The 21,032-nt window shown below is 45.0% G+C and overlaps 1 pseudogene; it reads left to right on the forward strand.

Moving 5' to 3' along the window:
• The window catches only part of LOC142243719 (uncharacterized), a 680,256-nt pseudogene that overhangs the window by 129,726 nt on the left and 529,498 nt on the right, over positions 1-21,032 (forward strand).

Consider the following 21,032-nt stretch of genomic DNA (forward strand, 5'->3'; position numbering starts at 1 on the left):
AGCACAATTTAGCTAGTTTCCGTTTAGAAAGGACCACACCCGACACGTGTTTCGAAGCTCTTCCTGAAGGGGTGTGTTGTAGTATACGGCCAGTGTGTCGGGGCTGTGTGCAGTATACGGCCAGTGTGTCGGGGCTGTGTGCAGTATACGGCCAGTGTGTCGGGGCTGTGTGTAGTATAGGGCCAGTGTGTCGGGGCTGTGTGCAGTATACGGCCAGTGTGTCAGAGCTGTGTGCAGTATACGGCCAGTGTGTCGGGGCTGTGTGCAGTATACGGCCAGTGTGTCGGGGCTGTGTGCAGTATACGGCCAGTGTGTCGGGGCTGTGTGCAGTATACGGCCAGTGTGTCAGAGCTGTGTGCAGTATACGGCCAGTGTGTCGGGGCTGTGTGCAGTATACGGCCAGTGTGTCAGAGCTGTGTGCAGTATACGGCCAGTGTGTCGGGGCTGTGTGCAGTATACGGCCAGTGTGTCGGGGCTGTGTGCAGTATACGGACAGTGTGTCAGAGCTGTGTGCGGTATACAGCCAGTGTGTCAGGACTGTGTGCAGTGTACAGCCAGTGTGTCAGAGCTGTGTGCAGTATACGGCCAGTGTGTCAGGGCTGTGTGCGGTATACAGCCAGTGTGTCAGAGCTGTGTGCAGTATACAGCCAGTGAGTCAGAGCTGTGTGCAGTATACGGCCAGTGTGTCAGGGCTGTGTGTAGTATAGGGCCAGTGTGTCGGGGCTGTGTGCAGTATACGGCCAGTGTGTCGGGGCTGTGTGCAGTATACGGCCAGTGTGTCAGAGCTGTGTGCAGTATACGGCCAGTGTGTTGGGGCTGTGTGTAGTATAGGGCCAGTGTGTCGGGGCTGTGTGCAGTATACGGCCAGTGTGTCAGAGCTGTGTGCAGTATACGGCCAGTGTGTCGGGGCTGTGTGCAGTATACGGCCAGTGTGTCGGGGCTGTGTGCAGTATACGGCCAGTGTGTCGGGGCTGTGTGCAGTATACGGCCAGTGTGTCAGAGCTGTGTGCAGTATACGGCCAGTGTGTCGGGGCTGTGTGCAGTATACGGCCAGTGTGTCGGGGCTGTGTGCAGTATACGGCCAGTGTGTCGGGGCTGTGTGCAGTATACGGCCAGTGTGTCAGAGCTGTGTGCAGTATACGGCCAGTGTGTCGGGGCTGTGTGCAGTATACGGCCAGTGTGTCAGAGCTGTGTGCAGTATACGGCCAGTGTGTCGGGGCTGTGTGCAGTATACGGCCAGTGTGTCGGGGCTGTGTGCAGTATACGGACAGTGTGTCAGAGCTGTGTGCAGTATATGGCCAGTGTGTCGGGGCTGTGTGCAGTATACGGCCAGTGTGTCGGGGCTGTGTGCAGTATATGGCCAGTGTGTCGGGGCTGTGTGCAGTATACGGACAGTGTGTCAGAGCTGTGTGCAGTATATGGCCAGTGTGTCGGGGCTGTGTGCAGTATACGGCCAGTGTGTCGGGGCTGTGTGCAGTATACGGCCAGTGTGTCGGGGCTGTGTGCAGTATACGGCCAGTGTGTCGGGGCTGTGTGCAGTATACGGCCAGTGTGTCGGGGCTGTGTGCAGTATACGGCCAGTGTGTCGGGGCTGTGTGCAGTATACGGCCAGTGTGTCGGGGCTGTGTGCAGTATACGGCCAGTGTGTCGGGGCTGTGTGCAGTATACGGCCAGTGTGTCGGGGTTGTGTGTAGTATAGGGCCAGTGTGTCGGGGCTGTGTGTAGTATAGGGCCAGTGTGTCGGGGCTGTGTGCAGTATACGGCCAGTGTGTCGGGGCTGTGTGCAGTATACGGCCAGTGTGTCGGGGCTGTGTGCAGTATACGGCCAGTGTGTCGGGGCTGTGTGCAGTATACGGCCAGTGTGTCGGGGTTGTGTGTAGTATAGGGCCAGTGTGTCGGGGCTGTGTGCAGTATACGGCCAGTGTGTCGGGGTTGTGTGTAGTATACGGCCAGTGTGTCGGGGCTGTGTGCAGTATACGGCCAGTGTGTCGGGGTTGTGTGTAGTATAGGGCCAGTGTGTCGGGGCTGTGTGCAGTATACGGCCAGTGTGTCGGGGCTGTGTGCAGTATACGGCCAGTGTGTCGGGGCTGTGTGCAGTATACGGCCAGTGTGTCGGGGTTGTGTGTAGTATACGGCCAGTGTGTCGGGGCTGTGTGCAGTATACGGCCAGTGTGTCGGGGCTGTGTGCAGTATACGGCCAGTGTATCGGGGTTGTGTGTAGTATGCGGCCAGTGTGTCGGGGTTGTGTGTAGTATAGGGCCAGTGTGTCGGGGCTGTGTGTAGTATAGGGCCAGTGTGTCGGGGCTGTGTGCAGTATACGGCCAGTGTGTCGGGGCTGTGTGCAGTATACGGCCAGTGTGTCGGGGCTGTGTGCAGTATACGGCCAGTGTGTCGGGGTTGTGTGTAGTATAGGGCCAGTGTGTCGGGGCTGTGTGCAGTATACGGCCAGTGTGTCGGGGCTGTGTGCAGTATACGGCCAGTGTGTCGGGGTTGTGTGTAGTATAGGGCCAGTGTGTCGGGGCTGTGTGCAGTATACGGCCAGTGTGTCGGGGCTGTGTGCAGTATACGGCCAGTGTGTCGGGGCTGTGTGTGTGTGTCTAGTGTCTCCTGTGTGATATATATGATTTATTATCATGAAGAGTTGCCTGAGCTCCAGGCAAAGACAAAGCTGGAGAAGCAGTTGTGAGAAGCAAACATCACAGCCGCACCAAAAAGCAGCAGCTCCAGCCGCCACGGTAGGGGTGAGGTAATTGTTTGACCAAATATAGCAGGGTCATTTTCAAGTTGATAATTTTTTGTGGCCCCCGAAGGGTGGTAGAATTTTCCAAATGGCCCCCGGCAGTAAAAAGGTTCCCCACCCCTGCCCTAACACATCACACATAAGCTGTATTATGCTAGGAACCTCCTTTGTTGCCTAAAGCAACCAATAAGAGCTCTTATTTATGACCTGTAACAAAATAGAAGCAGAGCTGTGATTGGTTGCTATAAGTCACCTGATAAATATCAAGGCTACCTGTCAAAACAGCCCAGGCAGTATATATTACCTCAAACATCCAAACAGTAAAAGTTATTGGTGAATAACTGTAAAACGCGGAGTTAAATTTTCCCCTCAAAACATAGTCTATAGGCCACTTTACACACAGAGATAAATCTTTGGCAGATCTGTGGTTGCAGTGAAATTGTGGACAATCAGTGTCAGGTTTGTGGCCGTATACAAATGGAACAATATGTCCATGATTTCACTGCAACCACAGATCTGCCAAAGATTTATCTGTGTGTAAAGTGGCCATTAGACGTTCCCTGAGTCACATGAGGCGGCTGTGCAAAATTTCGTGATTGTAAATGTAATGGTGCAGATTCCTTTGGCGGAAATACACATACACACACACACACACACACACACACACACACACACACACACACACATACGCGCTTTATATACTAGATATGATTAATGACAATTTTTTGTCGTTTTTGGGCAATAATCTGGAATGAAAATAGTATAACTGATTGATGGTTTATTCTATTTTCTCCGCAAGTAAATGACACTAATCAGTTAATAATAGAGTTTTACTACATACTTTGCAATTTGTATGTTTTTTTTTTAATATTTGTTTTATTTAGATATATTTAAGGTTATATTATTGAAAAATATTAACAGTTTTATTCTTGGCAGATGACTGTACCAAGAGCTCCGAGGAACATCTGATATCTTTAGAAACTAAAGCAGATGATTGTAATATCACAGAAGATACATGTACACAGCGTGCCGACATCTCAGATATATCCCCAGCCGTTCACAGCAGAGATCGAGCATCTGATGATTTTAATGAAGTATCATCTCTAAATTCATCACAGACTGATAAACAAAATAAAAGTCACAGAAGAAATAATGAAAATAAAAGACGTCGTGCAAGAAAGAAGTCATATTCATGTTCTGAATGTGGGAAATGTTTTGCACAAAAATCACATCTTACAAGACATGAGAAAATTCACACAGGAGAGATCCCATTTTCATGTTCAGAATGTGGGAAATGTTTTTCATATAAATCAGCTCTAGTTATACATGAGAGAATTCACTCAGGGGAGAAGCCATATTCATGTGCAGAATGTGGGAAATGTTTTCGTCAGAAATCAGAACTTGTTATACATGAGAAAATTCACACAGGGGAGAAGCCATATTCCTGTTCAGAATGTGGGAAATATTTTTCACGTAAATCAGCTCTTGTTACACATGAGAGACTTCACACAGGAGAGAAGCCATATTCATGTGCAGAATGTGGGAAATGTTTTGCACAGAAATCATATCTTATAAGACATGAGAGAATTCACACAGGGGAGAAGCCATATTCATGTTCAGAATGTGGGAAATGTTTTGCAGATAACATATCTGTTGTTACACATAAGAGAATTCACACAGGAGAGAAGCCATATTCATGTGCAGAATGTGGGAAATGTTTTCGGCAGAAATCAGAACTTGTTATACATGAGAGAATTCACACAGGGGAGAAGCCATATTCATGTGCAGAATGTGGGAAATGTTTTACTAATAAATCAGAACTTCTTATACATAAGAGAATTCACACAGGAGAGAAGCCATATTCATGTTCAGAATGTGAGAAGTGTTTTCATCAGAAATCAGCTCTTGTTGTACATGAGAGAATTCACATAGGAGAGAAGCCATATTCATGTTCAGAATGTGGGAAATGTTTTGCATGGAAATCACTTCTTTTTAAACATGAGAAAATTCACACAGGTGAGAAGCCATATTCATGTTCAGAATGTGGGAAATGTTTTGCAAGTAAATCATATTTTGTTATACATGAGAGAATTCACACAGGAGAGAAGCCATATTCATGTTCAGAATGTGGGAAATGTTTTACAGATAAATCACATCTTGTTTTACATGAGAGAATTCACACAGGGGAGAAGCCATTTTCATGTGCAGAATGTGGGAAATGTTTTACTCAGAAATCAACTCTTGTTAAACATGAGAAAATTCACACAGGAGAGAAGCCATATTCATGTTCAGAATGTGAGAAATGTTTTACTCTTAAATCAGAACTTGTTAAACATGAGAGAATACACACAGGAGAGAAGCCATATTCATGTGCAGAATGTGGGAAATGTTTTACAAACAATTCAGCTCTTTCCACACATGGGAGAATTCACACAGGAGAGAAGCCATATTCATGTTCAGAATGTGGGAAATGTTTTACTCATAAATCAAATCTTGTTATACATGAGAGAATTCACACAGGAGAGAAGCCATATTCATGTTCAGAATGTGGGAAATGCTTTAGTTTGAAATTTAATCTTGTTGCCCATGAGAGAATTCACACAAGATAGAACATATTTTAATTTTAAGAGTGTTTTGCTCAGAAATCAAGTATAAAGATGCATATGAGAATTCACACAGAGATGACATTTTATAGTCTGATTGTATCAAAAGTACACAGCGTCTTGAGACCTTAGGTTTCTATGGTCCTATCACTTTCCTGGAGTGATTCTCCTGCTCTTAAATCCTTTGGCTACAAGCCACCATCATAGTTACACAGGCGGCGGTCACTATGACCCGCAACACACATCCGTTTAATTTGTACGTGTGCGGTACGTATTTGCACGTACCGGAGACATGTACACACGGAGACCCATGTTAATCAATGGTAGATGGCACACACACGTAAAATCGCACGGAACGTGTGTCCGTGAGGTAAGTACGTGAGTGCGCTTTTTTACACGGACAACATGTCCGTTTTTGGCCGGCAGCACGCAGGCACGGACCCGCTTTAGTCTATGGGTCCGTGCCTGCACGTACCGCACACGGAGTATGTCCGTGTTCAGCACGTTTCGTGCGTGTGCGTTTTTAAACTAGCGATCTTATTTTTATTTTTTAATTAACTTCAGTATACTTACCTTTTTTTCTGCTGTTCTCAGTCATACTTACATTGGCGCTCGTTTTTTTTCTTCCCCCGGCTCATACCGCTCCCCGATCACCCGCGCGGCGAGGAACAGCTGTGCAGAGAATACGCGGAATACCTGAAAAAGCCCTCCATGTCCGGCGTAATCCACGGACCTCCAGCGTCGCATCCAGCTCTGCTGCATGGAGGTGACCAGAGCTGCAGCAGACACCGCCGCTCCTGTCAGCTCCACGCAGCTAATGAAGGCAATAGTGCGATCAGCTGAGCTCTCACTGAGGTTACACGCGGCCAACGCTCAATACAGCTGATCGCGTTATTGCCTTCATTAGCTGCGTGGAGCTGACAGGAGCGGCGGTGTCTTCTGCTGCTCCGGTCACCTCCATGTAGCAGAGCTGGAAGCGACGCTGGACCATCCTCCGACATGGAGGGCTTTTTCGGGCTTATTAAAGTGGTAAACCAGGGTATATGTTTGTGTTTTTTATTTCTAATAAAGGATTTTTTCGGGTGTGTGTGTTTATTTACTGTAATTTACAGATTAATCATGAAAGGTATCTCGGGGAGACGCCTGCAATGATTAATCTAGGACTTATTGGCAGCTATGGGCTGCCATTAACTCCTTATTACCCCGATTTGCCAACGCACCAGGGCAAATCGGGAAGAGCCGGGTACAGTCCCAGAACTGTCGCATATAATGTATATATAGCCTGGGTCTCAGCTTCCCATACACGGTAAGTTTTTTAACTGCATGAGAGGACACACACAAGCTAGGGACCCCAACGTAGAGAAATACTTTGGCGTAGTGTTGGGGCTCTATTGCATTGATCAATTCAGTAGCTAAATTTCTCTTTATTCATATATTCATGGCAGTAATGCAGGTTCCATTTTTCCCATTTCATTCTTACATATAGCTATTGGATTTTTCATGTCAGCATACACACAGCAGTTTCTGCTATTACATGTATTCCCCTTGCATAGTCACTGGTGTGCATACCTTATCTCCATATAGTAATGTTTTTTTAGGTTTTTGCACCCAGTTCAGACATAGAATGGAGTTCCAAACGTTATTCCTTATTTTTTAGCGTGGGGGGCGTGTCTGACTGCAACCAATCATAGGCGTCGGTGGGTGGGGAAAGCAGGGAATACGAGATTGATTAATGAGCGGCCGGCATATTCAAAGTAATTGTTGCCGCGTATTCTCTGCACAGCTGTTCCTCGCCGCGCGGATGATTGGGGAGCGGTAAGTATGAGAGAGGGCTGCTCACTCCAGTCACTCGGGGGATTAGCGGTCACTGGTGAATCCTTCACAGGTGACCGCTAATCAGTACGCGGCACACAGACAGAGCCGCGGCATGACAATGAAGTCGGGTGAAGTTCACCTGAGTTCATTCTCATCGCGGAACTCTGTCTGCTGTCAGCCGACTTGTAGTAAACGACATTGTGCAATACACACGGACATTCCACACGGACATTCCACGTACACATACACGGGCATTTTACACACAAACATGGAATTTTACACGTACACACGGCTCGCATACGCCATCACACGGATGCCATACGTACCGGAGAAACGCCTCAAAAAAACGGAACACTGACCCGAAAAACGGACCGTGTCATACGGACGTTTTTTTTGCGGAAGTGTGTTTTAGGCCTATGATAATCTGTTTTGTCATAGCTCCACACTCATAGTAATCTACCACAAGCGGGAGGGTGATGGCGCCTCTTCTCATGTACAGAAGTCCCATCCATCTCATGTGACCCTCCAGGCTGCAGACGGCAGATACATTACTCACATTTCACTTTCTCACAATTGATGAATGTTCTTCTTGTGAAATCTCGTTCCTGTGACTGGAAACTGACGATTTCTCTTTGCTTTTCTGTGTCCTCCTCTTCTGTCTTCAGCATTACTGATTATGTGCACATTAGATCTAAGGTTTCTCTCCTGATGCCTTTTTCCCTCTTTGTTTCTCTGTATGGCAGGATACCTATACAGGGTGCGTACTAAAAAGAATGAACATATAAAAATATACAGAGGTGTAATAAGGGACTTGTCACCCTAAACATTGAATATATGCAGGTTGAAGCGGAGTGAATAGATATCACATACAGTACCGTCAATATTTTAGACACCAAGTTATGCAATCGTTTTCCTAATTCTTATTGGAATGTGCACATTGTAGATTCAGACTGAAAGAAGCAAAGCCACAAATTAACATATATGGAAACATGAATTAAAGAAACAACTGTGAAACAAAGAATATGTGTGAGACTTTGAATTCCTCCTGCGGCCCCATGTTACTCTGATGACAGCAGATTCATCAGGCCACCTCCTGCGATGGTTTCCAATGATCAGGTCATCTCGTAAGGAGTTCATTTATGGGATCACCTGACCCCAGATAGTGTTTGCTATCATCAGGTGTTTTGCAGGGACAGGGTTGGTGCAGGCCCCATGCAGGACAGCATATTCCACAACTGCTTTTACCCACAATAACTTGGCTGTCTGTTGTCACCTGGCAGCTCTTAAAAGGGATTCCATGGACAGGGGACAGGATCTGCGATGTACAGGTATATGGATTTAAACAGGGGCCCCGGTTTGACTTTTTGGAGTAGTCGCTGGCTGATGGAGCGGGCTGGCAGAAACAGACAGGTCGTCAGGTCAGAGCTAGGACAGCAAAGAAGAAAATCGAAAGAGAAAAGTATAGTCTGGAAACGGCCCGAGGTCAGAGCAGGAATAATACAAAGCTCAACTAGAGATGTGAATAAAGCCTAGCAAAACCATAAGGCTATCTTCACATACTGAAACTTTTTTCTGAGTGCATCTTTTCATCCTGTGGTCACAGAAAACGCAGCTTGTGGCCCAAAAAAATTCATGACGTTTTGCTGCATTTTTGCCGCGATTTTGTTAATGCTTTTTTCAAACGAGAAACAAAATATGATAGGACAGGATTATGGATAGATAGCTACAATAGATGGATAGATTGAAAAGATAGATAGGCAGAAAGAAAGAACATATGGAATAGATAATAAGAAAGAACAGAAAGAATACATTGAAATAACAGAATAGCTTGATAGAGGGATGGCCAGCTTGGCCAGCTGTTTTTTAATTTTTTGGGGAGATTTATAACAGAAAGAATTAGTTTCGGGTCGAGTAATAACTGTGCTAACATGTGACCTCAAATAACCCTCTTAAAATGTAAGTTTTTATTACAATTCTTAAAAAATTCCCAAAAACACAAAACACAAAATTGATAAAGATAGCAAAAATGGTCAGGAAGATCCCTTAGGAGTAGTTGATAAAAGGACGGGGGTGGGGTGGAGGGCCCTGGTAACCCTAAATAGGAAGGTGTCCCTACTTACCAAAGGAGGGTATGACACCGTTAGTTTCCAGGTGCCCCCTGTTCCACGTAGACTAACCCTTTCCTTTGCCATAATGTAGGGAAAGATGACACAAAAGGGGAGGGAGTGCTGTCACAAACTGTATAAGGTCTAACCAGGGCTGTGGAGTCGGAGTCGGTATAAAATGGAGCGACTCCGACTCCTAAAATCTATAATAAATTGAGGATAGTCATGCAATGCAGAATGTGCTGAATATTTTTTCATAGGAATTTGGGAAAGTTATGAAATGTCCTATAAGGGCGGCTTTGCACACTACGACATCGCAGGTGCGATGTCGGTGGGGTCAAATTGAAAGTGACGCACATCCGGCATCGCATGCGACATCGTACTGTGTAAAGCCTAGATGATACGATTTACGAGCGCAAAATCGTCGTAATCGTATCATCGCTGCAGCGTCGGCGTAATCCATAATTACGCTGACGCGACGGTCCGATGTGGTTACTCGTTCCTGCGGCAGCACACATCGCTGTGTGTGAAGCCGCAGGAGCGAGGAACATCTCCTACCGGCGTCACTGCGGCTTCCGTAGGATATGCGGAAGGAAGGAGGTGGGCAGGATGTTTACATCCTGCTCATCTCCGCCCCTCCGCCGCTATTGGTCGCCTGCCGTGTGACGTCGCTATGACGCCGCACGACCCGCCCCCTTAGGAAGGAGGCGGGGCGACGGCCACAGCGACGGTCGCAGGGCGGGTGAGTGCGTGTGAAGCTGGCGTACTGATAATTTTCGCTACGCCAGCTATCACACGAGATCGTACCTGCGACGGTGGCGGGGACTATCGCGTGCGACATCGCAGCATCGGCTTGCGATGTCGCAACGTGCAAAGCCCGCCTAAATGTCTGTTCTATTCCTGATCTAAGGCTACATTCACACACAACGTTTTTGCTGCGTTTTTTGAGGATACGTTTTTCAGCTGCAAAAGCAGATCAGCTTTCTAAAAAAATGCATCACCTGAAAAGTTTCTGAGATCATAGATAATGTTTTCAATAGCAAAAGCAGAGTAGAAAAACGCCACAAACTGACATGCTCATTCTGTGCGAGGATCTGTTTTTGAGGCCTCCAATTTCTCCAGGCCTTAGTGTAAAAAGTCCTGCAAGATTAGGAACGCAAAAAAGAACAGGTTCTTGCCATTGTAACGGACAGTGCTTCAAACATAAGTACAATTAAACTGATGAATGAGAGTAATGAACAACAGCTAGAAGAACATTTAGGATTCAGTATGTGTGAGATGGAGCCACAGCGCTGCTCATGTAACTGAGGAACACACAGATATTACAACAGAAGAACAGCAAAGTGAAACTTTAGGATTAGAGGATCTTGTTGAAGTTTCAAAACACTTTCCTATTCATCACATGCGCTGTGTTGTGCACACGCTGCAGATGGCAATAAGAGATAGTCTGCAAGAGGGTCATGCTGGAAATCTGATTGGAAAAGTGAGGAAATTGGTTATTGCTGCCAGAACCCCTAAAATTGATTCCATCTTGAAGAGATGTGATGGGAAAGGGGCAATTGTCAATCAAGCCACTCATGGGGCAGCACTTATTTAATGATTGAGCAATTGCTTGAACTATGTGCGCACTAGAAATTGACTTTTTCTCAAGGAAAATCCAGACCCTCTTAAAGAATCCCGCACCTGCAGTAAAAAACTGCACCAAAACTGCGACAAAATCTGCATGCGGTTTTGCCACATGCAGATTTGCCGCAGTATTTCCGCAAGTTGGTCCCTGCGGATTTTTACCATTATCTATGGCAAGAACCACAGGTACCTGTGGAAAAGAAGTGACATGCACATTAATTCCTAAGCAGAAATTCAGCGTGTAAATCCGCAGGTATAAAAAAAACAGTGTGCGCATAGCATTTTTTTTTATACCCATAGGTGTTGCTGGGGAATGACTGCAGAAATGTTGGACACATTTTCTGTAGCAAATCCGCGGTAAACTCCGCGGAAAAATCCGCAGCGTGCGCACATAGCCTTATAGATATGGCAAACCCTCAAGTAACCCTAAATGAAGGTCAAAAGACACAAGTGGCTGAATTAAAGGAATTGCTTAATCACCCATTTACCATGACTAAAAATATTACAAGCTGAGGATTTAGCTCCTAGCATTTTCATAAGGGAGTGGAAGAACTTACTATTTTGCCTGTTCCAATGAGGAGGTTTAATCACAGATGGCATTTCTGCTTCAATGAAACGGAGAGAGACACAGCTATTGGAAAATAAAATTCTTCTGGCAGCTGTTTATGTGGACCCAAGTCATCATATACTGCTTGATGATTAACAGCTTACTAAAGGAAAAGAAGCTGTGACTGAGGTAGCAGTTAGGATGAGCGGCTACAGGACTGCCAGGCGCAAGAGGACTTGGGTTCTAAAGTTTTATTAGAAATAAAAATATTTTATGTTCTATCATAAAAACGATTAAATGTCTGATGTTCACATTGTATTACAATAAATTTTTCACTTAAATATAAGCAATATACAGTATGTGGGAGTCGTGGAGTCAGAGTCGGTGCAAGGGAAATTGAGGAGTCGGAGTCGCAGGTTTGGCTTACCTACTCCACAGCCCTAGGTCTAACAATTACGATAACTATCCTTTTCTTGTTTAGACTTTAAATTCCTGACCCAGATAATATAGGATACGACCACTAAACAAAGGGTGGTACTAAAAAAAATACACAATACCCTGCACAAATAGTTAGTATGAACATCATAGTCCCCATACAATCATAGCAGGACCATTTGTGTTCAGCAGAGAAGATTAGTACTGCCCAAAAGGACTGTTATCTTATGTAAATAATAGTCACACAAGGTAATAGATAATGACATAAGATAATTTGGAAAGAAAAAATGATTAATGATCCACTTCCCTGAAAAATAGCAGGTCTTCATCCCTGCTTGGCCTCAACGCATTTCTCCTTTCCCATTAGAGGTTCATCAGGAGGCTTGGGGAGACAACAGCAAATCCTGTAAGGTGGTGATCCATGGCTGTAAGCTGGTTTGTTTAGTGGTTGTATCCTATATTATCTGTGTTAGGAATTTAAGGTCTAAACAAGAAAAGGATAGTTATCTTAATTGTTAGACCTTATACAGTTTGTGACAGCCCTCCCTCCCCCTCCTCCCCTTTTGGGTCATCTTTCCCTACATTAGGGCAAATGAGAGGGTTAGTCAACGTGGAACAGGGGCGCCCGGACACTTAAGGTGTCATTCCCTCCGTTGGTAGGTAGGGACACCTTCCTATTTAGGGTTACCAGGGCCCTCCACCCCACCGCCGTCCCTTTATCAACTACTCCTAAGGGATCTTCTTGACCATTTTTGCTATCTTTGTCAATTTTGTGTTTTGTGTTTTTGAGAATTTTTTAAGAATTATAATAAAAATTTACTAACCAGGGGAGGAGTCCTGCGAGGAGAATTTGCATATTCCCAGTGCCTTCTGGGCTAAGTGAAGAGTCACCGCGAGCTCAAGGAGAACCGGGTTTTGGCCGTTACAGCCGGAAGGAAGACTTCTGAAAACCAGGGGAGGAGTCCTGCGAGGATAATATGCATATTCCCAATGCCTTCTGGGATAAGTGAAGAGTCACCACAAGCTCAAGGAGAACCAGGTTTTGGCCGTTACAGCCGGAAGGAAGACTTCTGAAAACCAGGGGAGGAGTCCTGCGAGGATAATTTGCATATTCTCAGTGCCTTCTGGGATAAGTGAAGAGTCATCGCGAGCTCAAGGAGAACCGGGTTTTAACCATTACAGCCGGAAGGAAGACTTCTGAAAACCAGGGGAGGAGTCCTGCGAGGATAATTTACATATTCCCAGTGCCTTCTGGGATAAGTGAAGAGTCACCGCGAGCTCAAGGAGAACAGGATTTTGGCCGTTACAGCTGGAAGGAAGACTTCTGAAAACCAGGGGAGGAGTCCTGCGAGGATAATTTACATATTCCCAGTGCCTTCTGGGATAAGTGAAGAGTCACCGCGAGCTCAAGGAGAACCGGGTTTTGGCCGTTACAGCCGGAAGGAAGAGTTCTGAATTTTGGCCCGTCTTCTTCATTGTGAGCGTGAGTGAGCAAAAGTAAGTGTGAGTAGAATTGTTTGTATTTCGTGGCTATCTCCATTTGAAAATGTGCTCCACTATTGCTAATGCGATCCAGTGTACATCTTGTCTCATGTATTCAGTTCTTGAAAAGCCGTTCGAGGGGGCATACTGTTGTTCGAGATGTGCGCAAGTTGCACATTTGGAAGCCCATATACTGGATGTAAATGAGCAGCTGGCAACTCTGAGATGCATTAGCAATATGAAAAGGAGTTTGCTGCTCACTGAGCAGCAGCTTGCTGGGTCAGATGTGGGGGAGGATCGTAGTAGGGAGCGGCAGGACGGTGAGGTAGGTAGCTGGGTGACAGTTAGAAAGGGGGGCAAAGGGAAAAGTGCTAGGAAGGTGTTGTAGCTGTTCTGTTTTGTCACAAGTCAGCTTATGGGATCACCAGTGAGGTCCTCTGAATTAGGCCTCTTCAGACCTAATCAAGATCGAGCGCTCGGAGAAAAGACCTGCATTCATGTGAGCATGATCAATTTTCTGTTTATTCAGACAAAGTACAGTTTATTTATACCATTTACAGATCAATGTGATATTGCAAAAAAAAGCTTCTAGCTGGACTTTACAAGTTGCTCATATGACCTTTAAGTTTTAGCAAAACAAAAATGTAGAGTCATGCATATGAGATAAGAAGAAGATAAGAAGAACATTTAGAGACAATAATAATCCTTGAGCTTGTCTCTAATTACGAAGGCTCCATGACTATGAACTACCATCAGATATACTTACTAAATTTCAATAAAATATCTTTAATAAAGAAATAGAGAAACTATTAACCCTTCTATATCAATTTCCCCCTTTTGTAAATGGTATAACATTCACTACAGGGTCAATAGGCGTCCAAACAGCAGCTGCTGGCTCATGGGCCTAGTACCCATGAGGGGTCTTCCTACCACTTCACCCATCCACCCTCAGTGTGGACACCTACTCCCCGTCAGTAGAGGCCATTTGGGGTCCGTAGTAAACTACAGAGGGTTCAATGCTGGGACTCTTAACACATACATTATTCAGTAGTTTAGCTAATGCATATATCAATGCTTTTACAGCTATATAAGCAATAGACAGAATAACAATATTTGCATACAGGATTGTATAATGCCAGAAACCCAACCTGCTAGGCCCTTAAACCAATTAGCTGGATTAATAAAAAAAAAATGTATTTCCCCACCAGGAGTCTTCGCTGGAATCATCCATATACAGTTAGGTCCAGAAATATTTGGACAGTGACACAAATTTTGTTATTTTAGCTGTTTACAAAAACATGTTCAGAAATACAATTCTATATATAATATGGGTGAAAGTGCACACTCCCAGCTGCAATATGAGAGTTTTCACATCCAAATCGGAGAAAGGGTTTAGGAATCATAGCTCTGTAATGCATAGCCTCCTCTTTTTAAAGGGACCAAAAGTAATTGGACAAGGGACTCTAAGGGCTGCAATTAACTCTGAAGGCGTCTCCCTCATTAACCTGTAATCAATGAAGTAGTTAAAAGGTCTGGGGTTGATTACAGGTGTGTGGTTTTGCATTTGGAAGCTGTTGCTGTGACCAAACAACATGCGGTCTAAGGAACTCTCAATTGAGGTGAAGCAGAACATCCTGAGGCTGAAAAAAAAGAAAAAATCCATCAGAGAGATAGCAGACATGCTTGGAGTAGCAAAATCAACAGTCGGGTACATTCTGAGAAAAAAGGAATTGACTGGTGAGCTTGGGAACTCAAAAAGGCCTGGGCGTCCACGGATGACAACAGTGGTGGATGATCGCCGCATACTTTCTTTGGTGAAGAAGAACCCGTTCACAACATCAACTGAAGTCCAGAACACTCTCAGTGAAGTAGGTGTATCTGTCTCTAAGTCAACAGTAAAGAGAAGACTCCATGAAAGTAAATACAAAGGGTTCACATCTAGATGCAAACCATTCATCAATTCCAAAAATAGACAGGCCAGAGTTAAATTTGCTGAAAAACACCTCATGAAGCCAGCTCAGTTCTGGAAAATTATTCTATGGACAGATGAGACAAAGATCAACCTGTACCAGAATGATGGGAAGAAAAAAGTTCTGAGAAGAAAGGAAACGGCACATGATCCAAGGCACACCACATCCTCTGTAAAACATGGTGGAGGCAACGTGATGGCATGGGCATGCATGGCTTTCAATGGCACTGGGTCACTTGTGTTTATTGATGACATAACAGCAGACAAGAGTAGCCGGATGAATTCTGAAGTGTACCGGGATATACTTTCAGCCCAGATTCAGCCAAATGCCGCAAAGTTGATCGGACGGCGCTTCATAGTACAGATGGACAATGGCCCCAAGCATACAGCCAAAGCTACCCAGGAGTTCATGAGTGCAAAAAAGTGGAACATTCTGCAATGGCCAAGTCAATCACCAGATCTTAACCCAATTGAGCATGCATTTCACTTGCTCAAATCCAGACTTAAGACGGAAAGACCCACAAACAAGCAAGACCTGAAGGCTGCAGCTGTAAAGGCCTGGCAAAGCATTAAGAAGGAGGAAACCCAGCGTTTGGTGATGTCCATGGGTTCCAGACTTAAGGCAGTGATTGCCTCCAAAGGATTCGCAACAAAATATTGAAAATAAAAATATTTTGTTTGGGTTTGGTTTATTTGTCCAATTACTTTTGACCTCCTAAAATGTGGAGTGTTTGTAAAGAAATGTGCACAATTCCTACAATTTCTATCAGATATTTTTATTCAAACCTTCAAATTAAACGTTACAATCTGCACTTGAATTCTGTTGTAGAGGTTTCATTTCAAATCCAATGTGGTGGCATGCAGAGCCCAACTCGCCAAAATTGTGTCACTGGCCAAAGATTTCTGGACCTAACTGTATATACATATATACATACACATGTATATACAGTTAGGTCCAGAAATATTTGGACAGTGACACAATTTTGGCGAGTTGGGCTCTGCATGCCACCACATTGGATTTGAAATGAAACCTCTACAACAGAATTCAAGTGCAGATTGTAACATTTAATTTGAAGGTTTGAACAAAAATATCTGATAGAAATTGTAGGAATTGTACACATTTCTTTACAAACACTCCACATTTTAGGAGGTCAAAAGTAATTGGACAAATAAACCAAACCCAAACAAAATATTTTTATTTTCAATATTTTGTTGCGAATCCTTTGGAGGCAATCACTGCCTTAAGTCTGGAACCCATGGACATCACCAAACGCTGGGTTTCCTCCTTCTTAATGCTTTGCCAGGCCTTTACAGCCGCAGCCTTCAGGTATTGCTTGTTTGTGGGTCTTTCCGTCTTAAGTCTGGATTTGAGCAAGTGAAATGCATGCTGAATTGGGTTAAGATCTGGTGATTGACTTGGCCATTGCAGAATGTTTTACTTTTTTGCACTCATGAACTCCTGGGTAGCTTTGGCTGTATGCTTGGGGTCATTGTCCATCTGTACTATGAAGCGCCGTCCGATCAACTTTGCGACATTTGGCTGAATCTGGGCTGAAAGTATATCCCGCTACACTTCAGAATTCATCCGGCTACTCTTGTCTGCTGTTATGTCATCAATAAACACAAGTGACCCAGTGCCATTGAAAGCCATGCATGCCCATGCCATCACGTTGCCTCCACCATGTTTTACAGAGGATGTGGTGTGCCTTGGATCATGTGCCGTTCCCTTTCTTCTCCAAACTTTTTTCTTCCCATCATTCTGGTACAGGTTGATCTTTGTCTCATCTGTCCATAGAATACTTTTCCAGAACTGAGCTGGCTTCATGAGGTGTTTTTCAGCAAATTTAACTCTGGCCTGTCTATTTTTGGAATTGATGAATGGTTTGCATCTAGATGTGAACCCTTTGTATTTACTTTCATGGAGTCTTCTCTTTACTGTTGACTTAGAGACAGATACACCTACTTCACTGAGAGTGTTCTGGACTTCAGTTGATGTTGTGAACGGGTTCTTCTTCACCAAAGAAAGTATGCGGCGATCATCCACCACTGTTGTCATCCGTGGACGCCCAGGCCTTTTTGAGTTCCCAAGCTCACCAGTCAATTCCTTTTTTCTCAGAATGTACCCGACTGTTGATTTTGCTACTCCAAGCATGTCTGCTATCTCTCTGATGGATTTTTTCTTTTTTTTCAGCCTCAGGATGTTCTGCTTCACCTCAATTGAGAGTTCATTAGACCGCATGTTGTCTGGTCACAGCAACAACTTCCAAATGCAAAACCACACACCTGTAATCAACCCCAGACCTTTTAACTACTTCATTGATTACAGGTTAACGAGGGAGACACCTTCAGAGTTAATTGCAGCCCTTAGAGTCCCTTGTCCAATTACTTTTGGTCCCTTGAAAAAGAGGAGGCTATGCATTACAGAGCTATGATTCCTAAACCCTTTCTCCGATTTGGATGGGAAAACTCTCATATTGCAGCTGGGAGTGTGCACTTTCAGCCCATATTATATATATAATTGTATTTCTGAACATGTTTTTGTAAACAGCCAAAATAACAAAACTTGTGTCACTGTCCAAATATTTCTGGCCCTGACTGTACATATAATAGGAGAACAGACAAAAACTGGTGACTATGAATGTAGATACACACATAGACACAAACACACGGAAACAATCATTGTCCTTTCCACAGATAGCAACATCATTATATTGAAGACTGAACCATAATCCATCGTAGGTAATGGGGCCTGAATGAGGGATCTTAGTCTTTACTTTGGTAACTACACCCTCAATGTCCGGATTGTATTCCATCCACCACGACTGTCCCCTAGGCTGTGTGATATTTAGCTGGAACCAGGGATTAGTGACCTTTCCAGCTATAGTCAAGGTGGCAAATACATCTTTTCACCAGAATATCGATAGAGTCCAGGTTTCATTGTGTATACAGTCTGATATCAACACCTCCTGTGGTTCCAGAGGTAAGGCTAAATAAGGCATAGTCTTTGAAGAAATAGGACTGTGTGTGCAGATCCAACAGTCTTTTGGCTTTTCTCCTTCCATGTCCTCAGTAAGAGAAATATGGTGGCGAATGAGTTTATTATCCCAGTCCGTAGTTAAAAGTTCGCTCAGTGTCTTTGTTTGGCGCAGCAACCCTGCTACACCTAGCAGGATAATTAGCAAAACTGTCATCCTGGCGGTGGAGTGACCTTTTTACAGTGACTGGCGTGGATCCAGGTGGGCTTTCCCTCAAGTTTCACTGAGGTGGATGTGGTCAGCTGGACTTGGAATGGGCCATCAAAGCATGGATCTAGGCTCCTTCTCACGTGTCAGCGCACGACCACCCAATCACCTGGATTCAGTTGATGCACATCTGCACTTGCATTGGGATCTGGAATGGATGAAAAGACATGTTTATGCACCACATTAAGTCTTTCCTGTAAGGCCTGGACGTAGGCTGTCATAGTGCCGTGTTGCATCTGTAACACTTGTGGAAAGTAGAGACCTGTTTTTGGGGCACTACCAAACAGGACTTCAAAAGGAGACAAGCCTGTCTTTCTATATGGAGTGTGTCTGACTGAAAAGAGTGCCAGGGATAAGCACTCTACCCAATTCTTTCCTGTCTCTGCCATGGCCTTTTGAATTTTTAGTTTAAGTGTCCCGTTTAATCTCTCTACTTTTCCACTGCTCTGCGGATGATAAGGGGTATGGACGCCTGCTCTATTCCCAGGGCCTGCATAATGTCCCTCATTATTTCTCCAGTGAAGTGCGTACCCCTGTCACTTTCTATGGCTTCTGGGATGCCATACCGACAGACTAGTTCCTTCATCAGTTTTTCTGCAGTTGTTTTAGCATTTGCACATTTTACTGGATAGGCCTCAACCCATCCTGAGAAGAGATCTACACATACCAGGACGTATTCATACACTCCTACCTTGGGTAGTTGTATGTAGTCTATTTGCAGTCGTTGAAACGGGTAGAGCGGTCTGGGTGTTGCTTTCTTAGGGACTTTTACTGTTTTACCTGGGTTGTGTTGTGCGCAGATAATGCAGGATTGTACGTGTTTGGAGGCTACGTAACTGAAGCCAGGAGCGATCCAGAAGGCATTCACCTGGTTACACATGTGACTTTTTGAGGCGTGAGTGGGGCCATGTGTTGCTTGTGCCATCATAGGGAACAGGGACCTTGGTAAACACAACTTATCCTTACTTTCCCATACTCCATTCGAGTTCAGCCCAGCTCCCATTTTCCCCAGTGTTCCTTCTCTGTTTGGGCAGCCTGATTTTGGAGGGATTTCAGGACATCCAGACTCACTGTGGCTGGGACTTGCTGGCTCCCTGCCACTATCCTCTGATCCCTAGGCCTCTTTGCCTCTGCTTTCGCAGCTGCATCCGCCCTTCTATTGGCCGCTACCTCCAGTGAGTCACCTTTTGTGTGTGCTTTCACCTTAATGATGCCAACCTGGTAACATTAGTGCCTCCATTAACCGTTTTACCAATTCTGCATTTTTAATAGGCTTACCAGCTGACATAAGAAAAGCTCTACTTCTACAGATAGGGCCAAAATCATGACAGATCCCAAATTCATACTTTGAGTCTGAATAAACATTAATTTTCCTACCTGATCCCGCTCTACACGCCTCAATGAGCGCTGTTAGCTCCGCCTCCTGCGCGGACATGTGCGGCGGGAGTGGTTCAGCTCCGATTACGTCATGTGAGGATACTACTGCATATCCAGTGTAGAATCTCCCATCCAGGTGGTATCTGGAGCCATCTACAAAAAACTCAAAATCTGCATTAGTAATAGGTGTATCATAGACATGTGGAAAACCGCTGTCTCCTGACTCATCAGCTCTATGCAGCCATGCTCGTGCGTCATGTCAAAGTATTCATCCTCACTTGCTACCATTGTCACCAATTCCCCCTTTTCTGAATCTACTGGCAAAAGGGTGGCTGGATTCAGAACATTACACTTCTTGAGGGTGACATACTCAGGAATCAGAAGGGCACATTCAAGTCTGAGCTGTCTGGCCATAGACAGGTGTTTCGGTTGGACTTGCACAAGTATAGCATGGATGTCATGCGGGGAGTAAATTGTAAAGGGAAATGTCAATGTGATCTCGCAAGCTTTCCCTAGCAGTACTGCAGCAGCCGCTACAGCACGGACGCACGTGGGAGACCGTCTGACAACTGGGTCCAATCGCGCTGAGTAGTTTAAGGGAATGAAAGGAATCAATAGCTTCCGGAGCGAGGTCAAAGGGGTCAGATGACAGACAATCATAGAGGGGTTGCATCATTTGCGAGGCAGACCTTATCCAAGGCCTGCAGTATGACACTAAGCCCAAAAAGGTGCGCAGTTGCCGGTGGGACCTGGGTAAGGAGAGATTTTGGACTGCTTGTTTTCTCTCCTCAGTCAGGTGTCTTGTACCTTCAGAGATGCAGTGACCCAAAAATGTTACCTTTTGCTTACAGTACTGTAATTTTTCACGTGAAACTTTGCAACCATTCTCTGCCAGAAAACACAGCAAAGAAATTGTGGCTTCCTTGCAGGACGTCTGGTCTGGACAGCAGAGCAAAAGGTCATCCACGTACTGCAATAGCGTAACCTGTGGATGAGGCGGTTGCTCCAGAATTCCTGCCATAGCTGTAGAATAAATGGTAGGTGAATTCATTCCTCCTTGTGGGAGGACTGTCCACATGTACTGTTTCCCC

The sequence above is a fragment of the Anomaloglossus baeobatrachus genome, chromosome 6 (genome assembly GCF_048569485.1).
Source record: "Anomaloglossus baeobatrachus isolate aAnoBae1 chromosome 6, aAnoBae1.hap1, whole genome shotgun sequence".
Lineage (NCBI taxonomy): Eukaryota > Metazoa > Chordata > Amphibia > Anura > Aromobatidae > Anomaloglossus > Anomaloglossus baeobatrachus.